The 14,623-nt window shown below is 40.2% G+C and overlaps 1 pseudogene; it reads left to right on the top strand.

Annotated features, from left to right (window-relative positions):
• The window catches only part of LOC147463732 (uncharacterized), a 30,815-nt pseudogene extending 19,900 nt beyond the window's left edge, over positions 1-10,915 (top strand).
• The last annotated feature ends 3,708 nt before the right edge of the window (positions 10,916-14,623 follow it).

Below are 14,623 nucleotides of genomic sequence, written 5' to 3'. Positions count from 1 at the left end.
TCAAGAGATCATTTTAGGATACAAGGAGAGTTGCATCTGATGAAGATCCTTCAATTAGAGAGACGACCTTTCAAACTTTGAAGAAAATCCTACCACAATTGGTGGAAGTGCAAAATGCGTGTACAATATTGGTCCCACTGATACTGTGGTTAAAAATAGTTTGCCGCAATTTGTGTTTGGCTTTATGGGCAGGGTGCCATCCGAGGTGGAGCTCATCAGATGGATTTTTAGCCCTGCTATCTTAAACCTTGGCATAATGGTTGACTTTGTTCAATACCTAATCAAAGTGTTCTACACTGTTCGGTTCAACGACCCTACTATGATTGACAAAATCCTAGCTAAAATCCCGTTGTACCTTAACCGTTCCCCAATTTGCGTGTTACCATGGAATCCATCCTTCAAATCTCCAATTTTCTTCAAGGATATGTGCCTAGTGCGGGTGGACTTTGTAAACTTACCGATGTGGTTGTGGGATAATCTCAAAGACCTTGCTACCTTGGGCATTCCTTTGTTTATACCAGTGCATATGAAGCTTGGGACGTGGCATATAAGGTGTGCATATGCTGGGATGTACGTAGGCCTCCTCCGAAGAGCATGGCTATTAATGTAGGTGTAGGATTAAAAGTGATTCCTCTTAGATTTGGTACATTTTTTGAAGCATGTTTCAAGTGCAATGGGTTCCGCCACTTTGCTAGAGATTGCCATTTGAATGGTGCAAATGAAGTTGTAGAGGGTGGGGAAGATAAGGCACAAGCATCCACACCCAAAGAACCGTTAGCTTCCAACATGGAAGTTGAAGTTGCAAAGCAAGGTGAAGGTGGGAGCAGCACTAAAAATGAAGTGATCGAATATGACAAGATGGGCACTCATGTGGACACCCCCTAGGACCACTCTTTTGTTGATCAAGCCATGCCAATATTAAATTTATCTGCATTCCCTGTGATCAAAACACCAGCGAATTTGCATCAAAAGATTGCATTTCTCCCTACCCTAAGGACGACCAATGAGGGTTGTCAACAAGTCTTTGTGATTAAGTGCAAACGAATAAAAATCTTCACGCATAGCAACTTCCACCATAAGAAGAACCCCCTACACACTCAGGAATATACTACTAATATGGGAAACTTCTTTGAGGTACTTCATACCAAGAATTTGAGGGACCTATTTACCTGGTAGATGTCCTCCTCCCAGCTAATTGCGATGGAGGTGGACAATAATGGAAACAATGGTAGGCTTTGGGGTGATATCGAGGAGGATAATGTAAGAGAGTCAATGCTGGATGGTTCTCCATGTGTGGAGGAATTCGTCCCGCTCTCCCCATAATGGACAACCTACATATTCAGTCCTAGAATATAAAATCAACCAAAAAAGAGCTCTTTTTGGGAGGAGGTTAGAAAAGCAGCCACAAATTGTTTGGCTAATTCAAGAGAATCATCTTGATACTGCCAATTGCATGAAGCAAGCAATAGGGAATAAGCTAGTGTTTTATGATGATGGCACTCATGGGATTAGTGGAGGACTCTCCATTATTGATAGCAAGTTGGAGCCACAAGTAGTGCTTAACCATGCCTTAGGAAGAGTCCTTGGGATAAGAGTTAAGTGGGTAGGCCAATTAATTATCATTATTAACATTTATGCTTTGTGTGATGCTAAGGGGCGGGCCAAACTGTGGGTGGATTTGAGGGATTTCAATATGGTGGAGGCTCCAAAGGACAAAATGAGTTTGTCTAGCCTAGTAGCAAGTTCGGAAAACTCCAAATGGAAAGCACTTTGCAAGGAATGGGTGTTGATTGACTTGTGGTATGTTGATTCATAGAGAAGTTCTCTTGCCTGAAAATACACAAGCCTCCAGTATGCCAATATGGCTTCCTGTCTGGATAGGTGTTGCATCTCCCATCAAGAGGATTGGCTTCCCCCTTCTATGATTCTATGTATCAATACCTCCATGAGTATGTAGGATCACTTTCCCTTAAGTTGCACATAGCCAAGGCTAGTAATGACACTTGCTCCCCGAAAGGGAAGGAGAAGAATCTAGTCTCTGGAGAACATCTCTTTAAGGACCCTTTCTTTAGGTCCCTGGCTCTTTACAAATTGAAGCTTGATGTGTATTCAATTGACCCTCGTGTCTCATCCTCCTTGGTGCATATCATCCAATCAATGATAAAACATGTAGGGCCTCTAGTGAAAAAGGCGTAAGAGGTCACAAACACGAAGCTCAAAGAAGAAGTAGAGGAGCTATATAAAAGAAATCAAGAAGGAAGAGCTTCAGTGATGGAGCATAAGAGATGGCTTGAGGAAAAATAACTACTTGCTAAGTTGCAAGCTTAGGAGATAAAAAAGACCCGCCTGCTAGCCAGAGAGCTTGCCCTCAAACCCGACCTTGCCAACCATGCTCATTTCTTTAGAGTTCTAAAGGTCAAAAGAAGAAGGGATTCAATCACATCAATCGCGGACGTGAAGGGGAATGTAGTAAGAGACCAGAATGCTATGGCCAAACTCATGCTTGACGATCTTAGTCAAATTATTGGTCAACCTAAAGAATGCTCAAAGAGGGTCGAGGAGGCCAAGACCCAACTGCTTGGCATTGTTAAGTGTGGTGTTCTGCCAACTGAAGTGAAAAAATAGGAGAGGCCCATTTCAATCGATGAATGATGGACTACCTTGCAGGCATTAGGTAAGGAAAAGTCCTCTGAGTGAGAGAGATTAATAGTCAAATTCTTTAAAGAATTTTAGGAGGATCTTAAAATTCCAATAGTGAAGCTAGCAAACAGGGCTCTCGTGGAGGGGCAGTTGGATGCCAGCCTCAAAAAAGGGCTGATCAAACCTATTCCCAAATTGCTTTGTTGCTCTTTGCTAAAACACTGGCATCCTATCTCAATGATGAAAGTGGCATACAAGCTCATTGGCAAAGTGATTTCACTAAGGATGGTTCCAATCTTGAACAAAATCATCACCCCCCATCAACATAATTTCATCAAAGGACACTCTATTTATGATAACATCTTGGAAGCTATGGTTGGCATTGAGTGTGCTACTTTCACCAAGAAAGAATGAATTCTAGTGCAAATTGACTTGGATAAGGCTTACGACAGAATCTCATGGTCATTCATTGCGGTGGTCATGCAGCTTTGGGTTTTGGACCCAAAATGTGTGCAATGCCTTTTCTTAGTAGTATGACATTTTCATTCCTTGGTTGCTCCAAAATGCCAGAGAGCTCTACTCATCTAGAAAACATGTCTTGTACACAAATAATACATGTTGCAATAATTAGATTGCAAAAAATTGAGTATGGCTCTTGATTCTCTATTGCTTAAGATAATGTATTAATTACTCACCATGTAGTGTGTAGTGTGTTCCCCCCACGCATAAACTATTTTTTCTGTGAATATGTAAATGGCCTCCTTGAATGCCTCAACTTCCTCATCACTCAAATAAGGCTACTATAAGACTTTGTCCATGCTATTACATGACTCCCACACAGATGCACACTTGATACCTAGTGTTACATCATTTCACGTGCATTTTACTACATCATGTATCTTCGTCCAAATTTTGTAATTGGTGTGGTGCATTGCATTAGAGTGATTTGAAAGCAAATGTCTTACCTTCGATCTAACCATGAAAATCTTTTTGGGGTTTCCTTGAGTGGCATTTGGTTTCTTATTGTCCGTTGCAAGCATTAGCACTCATCCATGAAGCCCTATGCTTGGGAGAATCCCGGGGCGGTCACTTATCAAAAGCTTCCTATATCACGTGCGTTCAAGAGGTTATTAACAATACCTCAATATACATATTACATTTATACTACGTGCCTATTTAAAAAACCCCCACCTCCCTCTGTATGTATACATTTTGATCTTTTAATAATCCTCTCCGGTTAACTCACGTGATAGCATACACATTCTAAAAAGTGACCGCCCCCGGGGGAGAATCTCTTTGAGAGTGCGAATTTCTTCCTCTCATCTCTCAACGGGCTCCATGTTTCATGCATATTTCACAAGTAGCATGATTAACTTGTCTAGAACTCTTAGGCATGCATGTAGAGTACACATGTGAGCTTTGCAAAGTGGAATGCCATCACAAAAACAAGGAGGCTTGTGATGATGTCACAACTTTGTATACCATTGAACTAGTTTGCAAATAGTTTTTTGTTTAATACATTAATTCCAGTAGCTTTTTTTGCACCTTGCTACTTGTGTCCTCCACGATGTGTGGATTTTGTTTGAACACTTGCACATTCCACTAGCATCTTGGGATGACAACCATCAAATCAAGGAAAGAGAGTGTTTGCATTGTGATTATATCCCAACATATATTTAAGCTTTGTCATGCCCCCCCATAAGTGCCATTCAATGTCAAACATCCCTACTTCTAGCACGTGGAGTTGCTGCCCATTCCCTTGATAATGGAAAATGTCTTGGATGCTTACCGAAGTGAAGTACCACCTCACATTGTTATGGTTCTCGCATGAGAGGTTCCATGCTATTAGCCACAATATATTCTTCTCTGAATGCACACTGTAATATTCTTGCTTTTGCTATTTTCCATAACATGTTTCATTTCTTCCTATGATTGTAGTGCATTCCTCTTCAATTCCCTACTCATAAAAGCATCAAATTGTCTCCATGATTTTCCGTTGACCACTTGAAACTCATTGAGTTTGAGAAGAAAGATTTCTCTTCCACCTGTCTCCTTGAGAGTGAGGTTGTAAAATTGAATCATTGTTTGTTGAAGCATCTCCACCTCAATGAACAAAATGTTGAACTCGTAGTACTAGAAGGCCTCCACCCTGGGGAGGTCACCTAATAAAAATGTAACCTATCACGTGAGTTCAATAGATCGGTATTTAAAGGTCTTGAAACTTACAAAAATATATATACAGAAGGGCATTATTTTTTCAAATTTAAAAAAAACGTACAGATTTTAAAAGACAAGGGTACATTACATTCTTAAAAAAATTCACAGATAAGGGGTTTTACAAACATGTCTTGAATGCACGTGATATGGTAGTTTTACACATAGTGAACCCCCCGGGGCAAACGTTAGAGGAATCGTGTCTTGGATACACTTGAAACCATTACTGTTAGTCTTGTGTTAGGGAGGATGCAGGCATGGTGCCATGACACATCCTCCCTAACACAAGCCTAACACTGGTATTAGAGCTTTTAGGTTCTCTCACAACCAAGGATTTTTGGTGTATCCTTAACCTGGTGCTAGGTCAGTAAACCCCCCTTGAACAGATAGGGTGTAGGCATAATTTTTTTCATGCAAACTCCAAAATAACTTGAGCTATGTCTGCATGCTATAAGGGACTGTGCCCACCATGGGTATGGATGACCGAACCGGATTTCAAACCCAACAACCCCCCCCTCAAGCCAGACAGACCATGGCAGAGTTCATTCACTTGAAACCATGAGTAGAAGTCCCCCCCCCCCCCCCCCCCCCCCCCCCCCTTGACTATAGCATAGGTGTGTGTGTGTGTGTACTTCCCTCAAACAACCATCACCGTGAGACATACCAGAACCCGACCAAACAACAAAGGGGTGGTCTTACCACTTTTTATGTGGTAGTGTCTATAAAGGACTATGCCCACCATGGGTATGGACGACCGAACCGGGCTTGCAAACCCAACATGAACATGGCTACAATGTATTGATACATTGATTTTCTTAGCATTTGGATGTTATATGGAGTTGGAAACAAGGAGTTGTGGATACCCTTTGCATACAATGCTAAAGTGATCAAGAGGCCTATGGCTCTCTAGCCTCATCAACTAATTCCTGTTGAATCACACACAGTAAGCATTTCCCTTGGAGTGACAATTTGTTGTACCTCCTATAAGAAATGTGCTTGTAAGAATTCTGCAGCCTCTTATTGGATGTATTAGATATCCTCTTAATGTTTTCCCTTTTATCAATGAGATCATGAAGCAATGAACCTTGTACCTCATCCTTGTCACCATTGCAACCTATCATTTCTTAAGCACACTCCCTAACACATAATATTCAATTTTTGATCCACAACAAAAATTACATGATAAAAATGACATTCAATCAAATAAAATATTATTTACCTATTTGCATAAACTCGCCTTTCATCCACCCCTGCATTCTTGGAAAGAAGTTCTATTGCTTTGTTCTTTCTCCACCTTGCATGGAATCTAATGGGAAGGTGTGTGAGGTGATACGCATGGCATCAAAGGTTGCGAGTGGATGATTGCAGCCAAATGTAGTTTTTGCAACCCAATCAATTGTGCAACCATGGTCTTCAATTTTCCTTCTTTGCACATCCACCTCCTTCATGAGATCATTGATTCTTTGTGTCATCCTTTTGTTCTTGTCACCAGAAGAGGTTTGGAGATTTACAATAGACCAAACAAGTTTAATAAGGAGAAACAAAGAGAGAGAGAGAGAGAGAGAGAGAGAGAGAGAGAGAGAGAGAGAGAGAGAGAGAGAGAGAGAGAGAGAGAGAGAGAGAGAGAGAGAGAGAGAGAGAGAGAGAGAGAGAGAGAGAGAGAGAGAGAGAGAGAGAAGAAGAAGAAGAAGAAGAAGAAGAAGAAGAAGAAGAAGAAGAAGAAGAGAAGAGTTTTAACGTCATAGGAAACTATCCCAAGAGACCTTAAAGATCTAGCCAATGAGGAAAGTTGAACTCAAGACCTATTATTCAAGAGGGAAATGGCATAACCGATCTACCATACTTGGGTGATAGAGAGAGAGAGAGAGAGAGAGAGAGAGAGAGAGAGAGAGAGAGAGAGAGAGAGAGAGAGAGAGAGAGAGAGAGAGAGAGAGAGAGAGAGAGAGAGAGAGAGAGAGAGAGAGAGAGAGAGAGAGAGAGAGAGAGAGAGAGAGAGGGTGTTAAGCATGATACACATACATTTACTTTTGAATTTAAGCCATTTCTTAGTAGAGAGAGGGTCAAGACCACAAAATAATTATTGCAAGTACAATACTATGTGAAAGATGCAATGTTGCTCTTATCTCAGCATGAATCGCACTCATCATCACTAATAAATTAGTGTCGTCTCTTGCAATTGTTGGAATTGCACACGTCCGACTATGGTTTGAAAGCCATTCATCCTGCCACACCGCCTCTATACATACTGATAATACACTTCAACAAAACAAAAATATGGACATCATTTAATTCCTTGCAAAAAAACAATCAGTCATGATAAGATTTGATACAAGACATATCAACACATATCAAAACCAAGTAAAGCAAGTAAGAGAGCATATCAAAGATGGAAAAAATGAATCTTCTTCCATAATCGAAGAAAAAATACTATGCATAGAAGTCCTAATGCAAGGATAGAGTCTTATAAGTCATCAAAAATATTTCCTCCGATTGGTCTATCCCCATCATCCTCTATATCCACAGACATGGATGCCTCCACTTGCCTTACTCGCCTAGAGGAAATCAAGGGGACACGTAATGGGTGACTATAGCTTTGTCACTATTTAGAGACACACAAGCTCATCCCAATGCCAAAGTTTTCCTAAGAATAGGTATTGTCTTCCAATCGATCTCAAGACATACCCCCTAGGATGACACATCATCTCTAGAAAGCACCCTAAGAAAGCACTAATGTACTGTTTATTTCCACACCAGAAGTCAGCAGAGTCTATAATGGCACTTGTAGAGTCAAGTAGATAATGTTGCATACTGCAACCTATAGGACTCATCCCAAGTTCGCAAAAGAACGACCCACTTTCTAAAATATGGATTGGAGTTGGAGGGCCGCGTCGATGCACCAAGAGTAGCATGGATGTGTCAATCTACATATGGACGTTGATTAGTGATGCAAGATAAGTTCATAACACAAAATTCAAGCTCAAGCTAGCATGCATGTTACCTCAATCTGCTCGCTTCCCACTTTAACAAATCCATAAGCCGTATGATGTGTGGCCATGATGCATCGATGGACCATCAAGTCAAAAGCTCAACAAAATCCTTTGACCAAGAAGAGGGAGTCCCCTGCAAAATGAAACCATCTTATTATGAAGCACATTCCATTTATGTTTGGTCACTACAAAACCAAATTCAATCTCCTATGCATGTGCAATAGCATCACAGGCAGCCATTCAGAATTTGCCAATGTGCTTTGCATCAAAGGATGGCATCAAATGAATAGCAGCTTGAACATGATCCTCAATGCACACATCCCACCAAGGGATGAGTGGATAACCCCCCCAAATGGTAGGTTAACAAAGACAAAATATACAACCTATGGCACCACACTTCCACCCCGCTTGTAAAGGAACATAGACATAATGAGCTCTAACCATGTGCTCATGCAATGGCATCCAAGCTCTCCATTGCACTCTTGCTCAAAAACCTCCTATGATGGAGATGTAATCACCATTACTGCAACCCATCGAGTACACAAGGGTGGTGTAGAAAAGGGATGCTCTACCAAAAGAGAAAACACAATTGGACGCTGAAAATTCTATGTAGCATGCACCTCTACACAAACCATTGAAAGTTACAAATGTGGGAATAACTGCCAAAAGAGAAAACACAATTGGACACTGAAAATTCTATGTAGCATGCACCTCTGCACAAACCAATGAAAGTTACAAATGTGGGAATAACTGGACCACGCAAATTGTATGGACAATGCACCTCTACACAAACCAATGCAAATTACAAATGTGGGAATCTTTGGGATTTAGGGGATGGTATAATCAAAGAGGGTACCGAGCAATGTAGGGTAGAAGCATGTTAATGTTGCTACGCTTTTTATGCTAGTTCACATGTGTGAACAAGCATACCTAGCTAGCATAAGTTTAGGCATGTAAGTCATTATATTGGTAATCATATTTAAAACCTCCTAAAGTAAAAAGTACAATAGAATAATCAAAAGTGGTGGCCTATTGAATTTAGTCTTTGAAGTTGTTTGTTGGCACTCGTGGGCATTATAGAGGAGAGAGTGGGGAAGTGATGAAGCAAAAGATCCGGAGCAACGTGGAGCCTACAAGCAAGGTGGTTCATGGAAGGCATTTGCGCTCTCCTCAGCAGCCAACAGTGGCTGCTAAGCAAGAAGAGAGTTTGGAGTTTGAAGAAAAGAGCTCCAAAGAGCCGACTGCCCATCCTATATGCAAAAAATGTAGAACCCCTTCTGCTTCTCCGTCTCCCTGCAAAAGGGCAAAGCCATCTTCATCTCAAGGTTCCTCAATGTCCCATTTCAGGCAGGCAGTCAAGGTGGAGGAGCATGACTCGGGTACTCTCTCTCTCTCTCTCTCTCTCTCTCTCTCTCTCTCTCTCTCTCTCTCTCTCTCTCTCTCTCTCTCTCTCTCTCTCTCTCTCTCTCTCTCTTGTGTGGGTTCTATATGTTTTCACTTCTACCACAAGAAGCTTCATGCAATACAGTTGAGTACATTTCCATGCAATACACTGGAGCACATTTCCATGCAATACATTTAAGCAATACAATTGAGCACATTTCCATGCAATACAATTGAGCACATTTCCATACAATACAGTTGAGCACATTTCCCTTTGATGTGTGCAGGCCGATGGAAAGCTTTGAAGGTCATGATCCCCATGCAAGACAAATCTACCAAGGCCACACTTCTGCCTCATCAAAATAGTCAACAAGAAATGGAAGCTTCTTCATTTTGTGGGTTGGAGGAATGGTAGTGCATGAAGGCAACTGTCCTTCATATGAAAACACAGCTACAGTATGATAAACAAAATCTAAACAATGTGCAAGAGGCTCTGGAAGTTGCTAGGGCTTTGAATGCAAAAAATGCAAAGGTCAATCCTATTGTCATGGCCATGAGATAGAGGTTGCAAGCAACTGAGATGGAGTTGCAGGCTCTATTGCAAAGCAATGATGTGGATGCCCGGTGAAAGATGGAGCTTGAAATCAAAATAGAGACAACCAAAGACACCATAGAGGCTATGGGGTTTCCTGCTGGTGAAAATGACCCATAGATAGTGACATAGACATAACCTGTAAACTGGCAAGTGTTTGTAAGTTTCATCTCTGCACTTTATGTTTGGTACATGTGCTCAACTAACTCATGTACTTACCATGCTCTTTTTGTCTTAGTTTTGTAGGTTGAGGTGGACATTGCAAAATCCAAGGTGCAAAACTCTAAAAGCCAACTTGAACTTTTGATACACATGCAATCCAAGCTGCAGGGCTCGTTTCTCCAGACTACCCTAACTAATCTAGCCCTTTCTAGTTTTATGAAGGATAAAGAGGTGTAAGACAACATCTTAACAAACATGTGTACTGGCTGTGGTTTGCCCCTTGAGGTCCAACCATTACTTGCAATGGTCAAGCTCCCTTGTGAGCATAACTATCACCTTTTGTGATTTGCTGCTACATGCTCCCTTCGGACCACCTATGATGCTCCCTCCTGCAAAAGAAGCATATCTACCACATGGTTGTGCAACCTTGCAACACAACAACATCCAATAACACCAGAGATTGGTAAGAAACCATACTTGAATGTATGCTTGCTAGCTAGCATACATGACATATAGTCTGCAAGCTTGATCATATTGGGAATAAAAGGTGTGCTACTTAGCATAATGAATATGCTAATTAGCATGCCAAGTATGCTAGTTATCATACTATATATGCTAGTTAGCATATACAATATGACAGTTAGCATATTTTGTTGTAAAGGGTGTAATCAAAGATTTTTTTGGTTATAGGCCTCTCAAAGCCCCTGCAGTTGTGGATAGTGTGCATGACACCAAAGGTAAGGGAAAGGCTCCAACTAAGAACCCTTCGACCCCCATGCTTGCTGCAGCCGACACAGTAAAAGATTATCAACAGACAATGGCTATTGCTAGTGCCAATGCCTCAAGGGAAACATTGAAGGCTAACAGCATAGAGGACCCGCAGGAAGTTGGTGATAACATGCCTACTGCAACTGACATAGTAAAAACTTCTCAATAGACAATGGCTAGTGCTAGTGCCAAAGCCTCAGGAGAAACATTGAAGAATAACAACATAGAGGACCTGAAAGAAGCTGGTGATAACAAGCCTATTGCAACTGAAACAGTAAAAACTTCTCACCAGACAATGGCTAGTGCTAGTGCTAGTGCCTCAATGGAATCTTTGAAGACTAACAACATAGAGGACCTACAGGAAGTTGGTGTGATAACAGCCCTCTTGAGGGTTTTTTGCTAAAGGCTAAGGCAAAGAGAAAAGTGGGCCTTGAAGAGGTACCTAAAGAAACTGCAAGCAACGGCTGTGGTTGCCCAAAGAAGATGGAGGACAAAGCTGAAACCACCAAAGGTGAAAAGAAAGCCACCGCATCAAGACCTTGCAAAAAACTGTGTCAATGACCTTTCCTTAGATTCTGTATCGTAAGCAGGCAACTATCATAGTCAACTGTTTGGCCTTTACTTAGTGTTCCCATACATGTGCCCTTCACTCTTATGGCTATGAAATTTTGAAAAGCTAATGCCACTTGTGGATGACATTGTAGTTTTTTTTTTTCCTGGTAAAAATGTTTGTGTAATATATGTTGAGCAGGAGTCCATTATAATTTTCCTCCAATCTATGAACTTATTCACTCATATCGTTGTTTCTTTGCAGAGGAAGAGAAACTGGCATTAATTTCATTGCCTGATGTAAATGCGGCCATGCAATGGCAGAAAGTTTCAAAAAGGGGAGTCCGCAAAGCCAAGTAGATAAGGAGACAAAAATTGGAGATCAAAAAGCGGCTCAAACAATATTCACAACGTGCCCGTAGAATTTTTGAGCACTTAAATTCAGTTCACCCATCTGGGGAGGTTATATATGCTAAATGGTATCCTCCTCCAGACCCAATATCGGTGCCTAAGCGAATGTGCGATGAAAAAAGGGCTCTTTTACTAGATTTCAATGGTCTTTTGGTAAGGGTGGTAGAGACTCGCTTTGGAAAAAATCCCCTTGCATATGCAGATGAGTTGATAAAATACAATGTAGAGGGCTGGCATGTGTTCTATGACAAGGACAACCACAAGTTTTTCGTATGGTGTCTTCAGTTCTTCAGTGTGTATATTTGGAGCACAAGCATGCAATGTAAAGTCATTACTATTTGCAGGGCTGTTTTTAAATTGCAAGTGCCAAGGATTGCCGGTATTCTTGCGCAAGAGCAGTGCAAGAGGAAACCCTAGCAGATCTTTAATAAACCTGTGTTTATGAAAGATTTAGCCGTGTTTTGGAAATACGCTCCTACGTACAATGCCCAAAACACGCTTCTAATTGATGATAGGCTCTACAAAGTGTGTCAGAACCTAGCACAAGCTTGGCTCGTTGCTCCGAATCTAGAGGACCAGAGTGCTGAGGAGAGAGAACAATTTCTTATAAAAACTATGAAAGACTGGCTTTTTCTTTGGCTGCAGTCAGATAATCGGGCAGATAATCACGCAGCGTATGTGACTGAAAATACATTTGATGCAGGCTCTAATAACTTCTCTGATGAAGTCCTCAAACAGTTGGTAAAGGCAAATAGAATGCACATGCAAATGGAAGCTGATCTAGAAGCAGAGAGAGCAGTGAAAGCTAGGCTTGAGAGGGAAAGAAAAGAAAAGGAGCAGCAAATGGAAGCTGACCTAGCATACAAGAGAGAGGAGAAAGCTACATTGGAGAGGGAAAGAAAAGAAGAGGGGCAGTAGAGAGGCAACGTAGAAGAAGAGAGAAAGGAAAAAGCAGAGGAAAAGGAGAAAGCAGAGGACAAGGAGAAAGCAGAGAAAAAGGAGGCAATAGAAAAGGGCGGTCTATACATACTCTGTGTGAGGAGGCCTAAATATTTTTAGGGGGGTGTGACTCTTATTGTAAAATTAAACCCTATGTAATTTTATTTGATGCTGGAAATTAATGATGAGATAATATTTTCAACAATTGCCTCCTACTATTCCATTTTTAAGTGTTACAGAATTATGTATTGGGTTTTTTGTTAGGTAGCACACACTATAAAGTAGCAAGTAAGTATATAGTTAGCATATACAGTGGTATTTAGCATACACTGTATGCTAGTTAGCATAATATTGTATGCTAGTTAGCACACCATATATCATCTAGTTAGTATACAATTAGCATATACTGTGCTAGTTAGCATACACTATATGCTAGTTAGCATAATACTGTATGCTGGTTAACACACCATATAGCATCTAGTTAGTATACAATTAGCATGTATTGTGCTAGTTAGCACACCATATAGCAGCTAGTTAGTATACAATTAGCATATACTGTGCTAGTTAGCATATAATGTATACTCTAGTCAGCATATACTATTTGCTAAACAATATGTAGAAGTTTGTTAGTAAACAATTAGCATGTACTATGATAGTTAGCATACATTGTATGGTAGTGAGTATCCAATTACCTTATATTGTGCTAGTTAGCATACACTATATGGTAGTTAGCATACATTGTATGGTAGTGAGTATCCAATTAGCTTATATTGTGCTAGTTAGCATATATTGTATGCTAGTTACAATTGATACATTGTAGATAGTATACAGTTAACATATACTGTGCGAGTTAGCATATAGTATATGCTAGCTCGCTTTATTCTAGCTAGCATACACTTTGTAAAAGCTTTTTAGCATAAAATTAGCATATATTGTGCTAGTTAGCATATACTATATACACTAGTCATCATATATTGTGCTAGTTAGCATATACTATATACACTAGTCATCATATACTTTGTTAGTTAGCATATACTATATATGCTAGTCAGCATATACTGTTTTCTAGTTAGTACACACTATGTAGAAGCTTGTTAGTAAACAATCAGCATATACTATGATAGTTAGCATACACTATATTCTAGTTAGCATATACTGTATGGTAGTGAGTATCCAATTAGCATATATTGTTCTAGTTAGCATACACTATATGCTAGTTAGTATATATTGTATGCTAGTTACAATTGATACAATTGACACATTGTAGAAAGTATACAGTTAACATGTCCATTGCGAGTTAGCATATAGTATATGCTAGTTAGCATATAATGTATGCTAGTTTGCTTTATGCTAGCTAGCACACACTTTGTAGAAGCTTGTTAGTATACAGCTAGCATATACTGTGGTAGTAGTAAGCATACACAAGGTACAAAATAGAATAGAAGACCATGATGCTCAAGTCAAAAACCGAATGGCATGCTGTTATAGATTGTTTCATAATCTTCAGGGGTGATTGTGTACATTTGCCTTCTCCTTTGCATGTGTTCCATGAGTATCTTGGTACAATGTACAAGATTTAAAAGTATGTGAACAACAGGTTGATTGTAGTCTATTTTGAAGGTGTATGCATTGTTAGTATACAATTAGCATATACTATTGTAGTAGTAAGAATACACAAGATACAAAATAGAATAGAAGACCATGATGTTCATGTCAAAAACCGAATGGCATGCTGTTATAGATTGCTTTATAATCTTTGAGGGTGATTGTGTACATTTGCCTTCTCCTTTGCAAGTGTTACATGGGTATCTTGATACAACGTACAAGATTCAAAAGTATGTGAACAACAGGTTGATTGTAGTCTAGTTTCAAGGTGTATGCATCCACTTTCTTGTAATACAGTCCTTGCATGACATAAGAGCCTTTGAGGCTGCACATGAGATTTGTTAGTGCAACGATTCCAATTGTGGTTCATACA

This window comes from Adiantum capillus-veneris, chromosome 2, assembly GCF_014529385.1.
Source record: "Adiantum capillus-veneris isolate H3 chromosome 2, ASM1452938v2, whole genome shotgun sequence".
Lineage (NCBI taxonomy): Eukaryota > Viridiplantae > Streptophyta > Polypodiopsida > Polypodiales > Pteridaceae > Adiantum > Adiantum capillus-veneris.
This window is presented reverse-complemented; position numbering and strand designations above follow the sequence as displayed.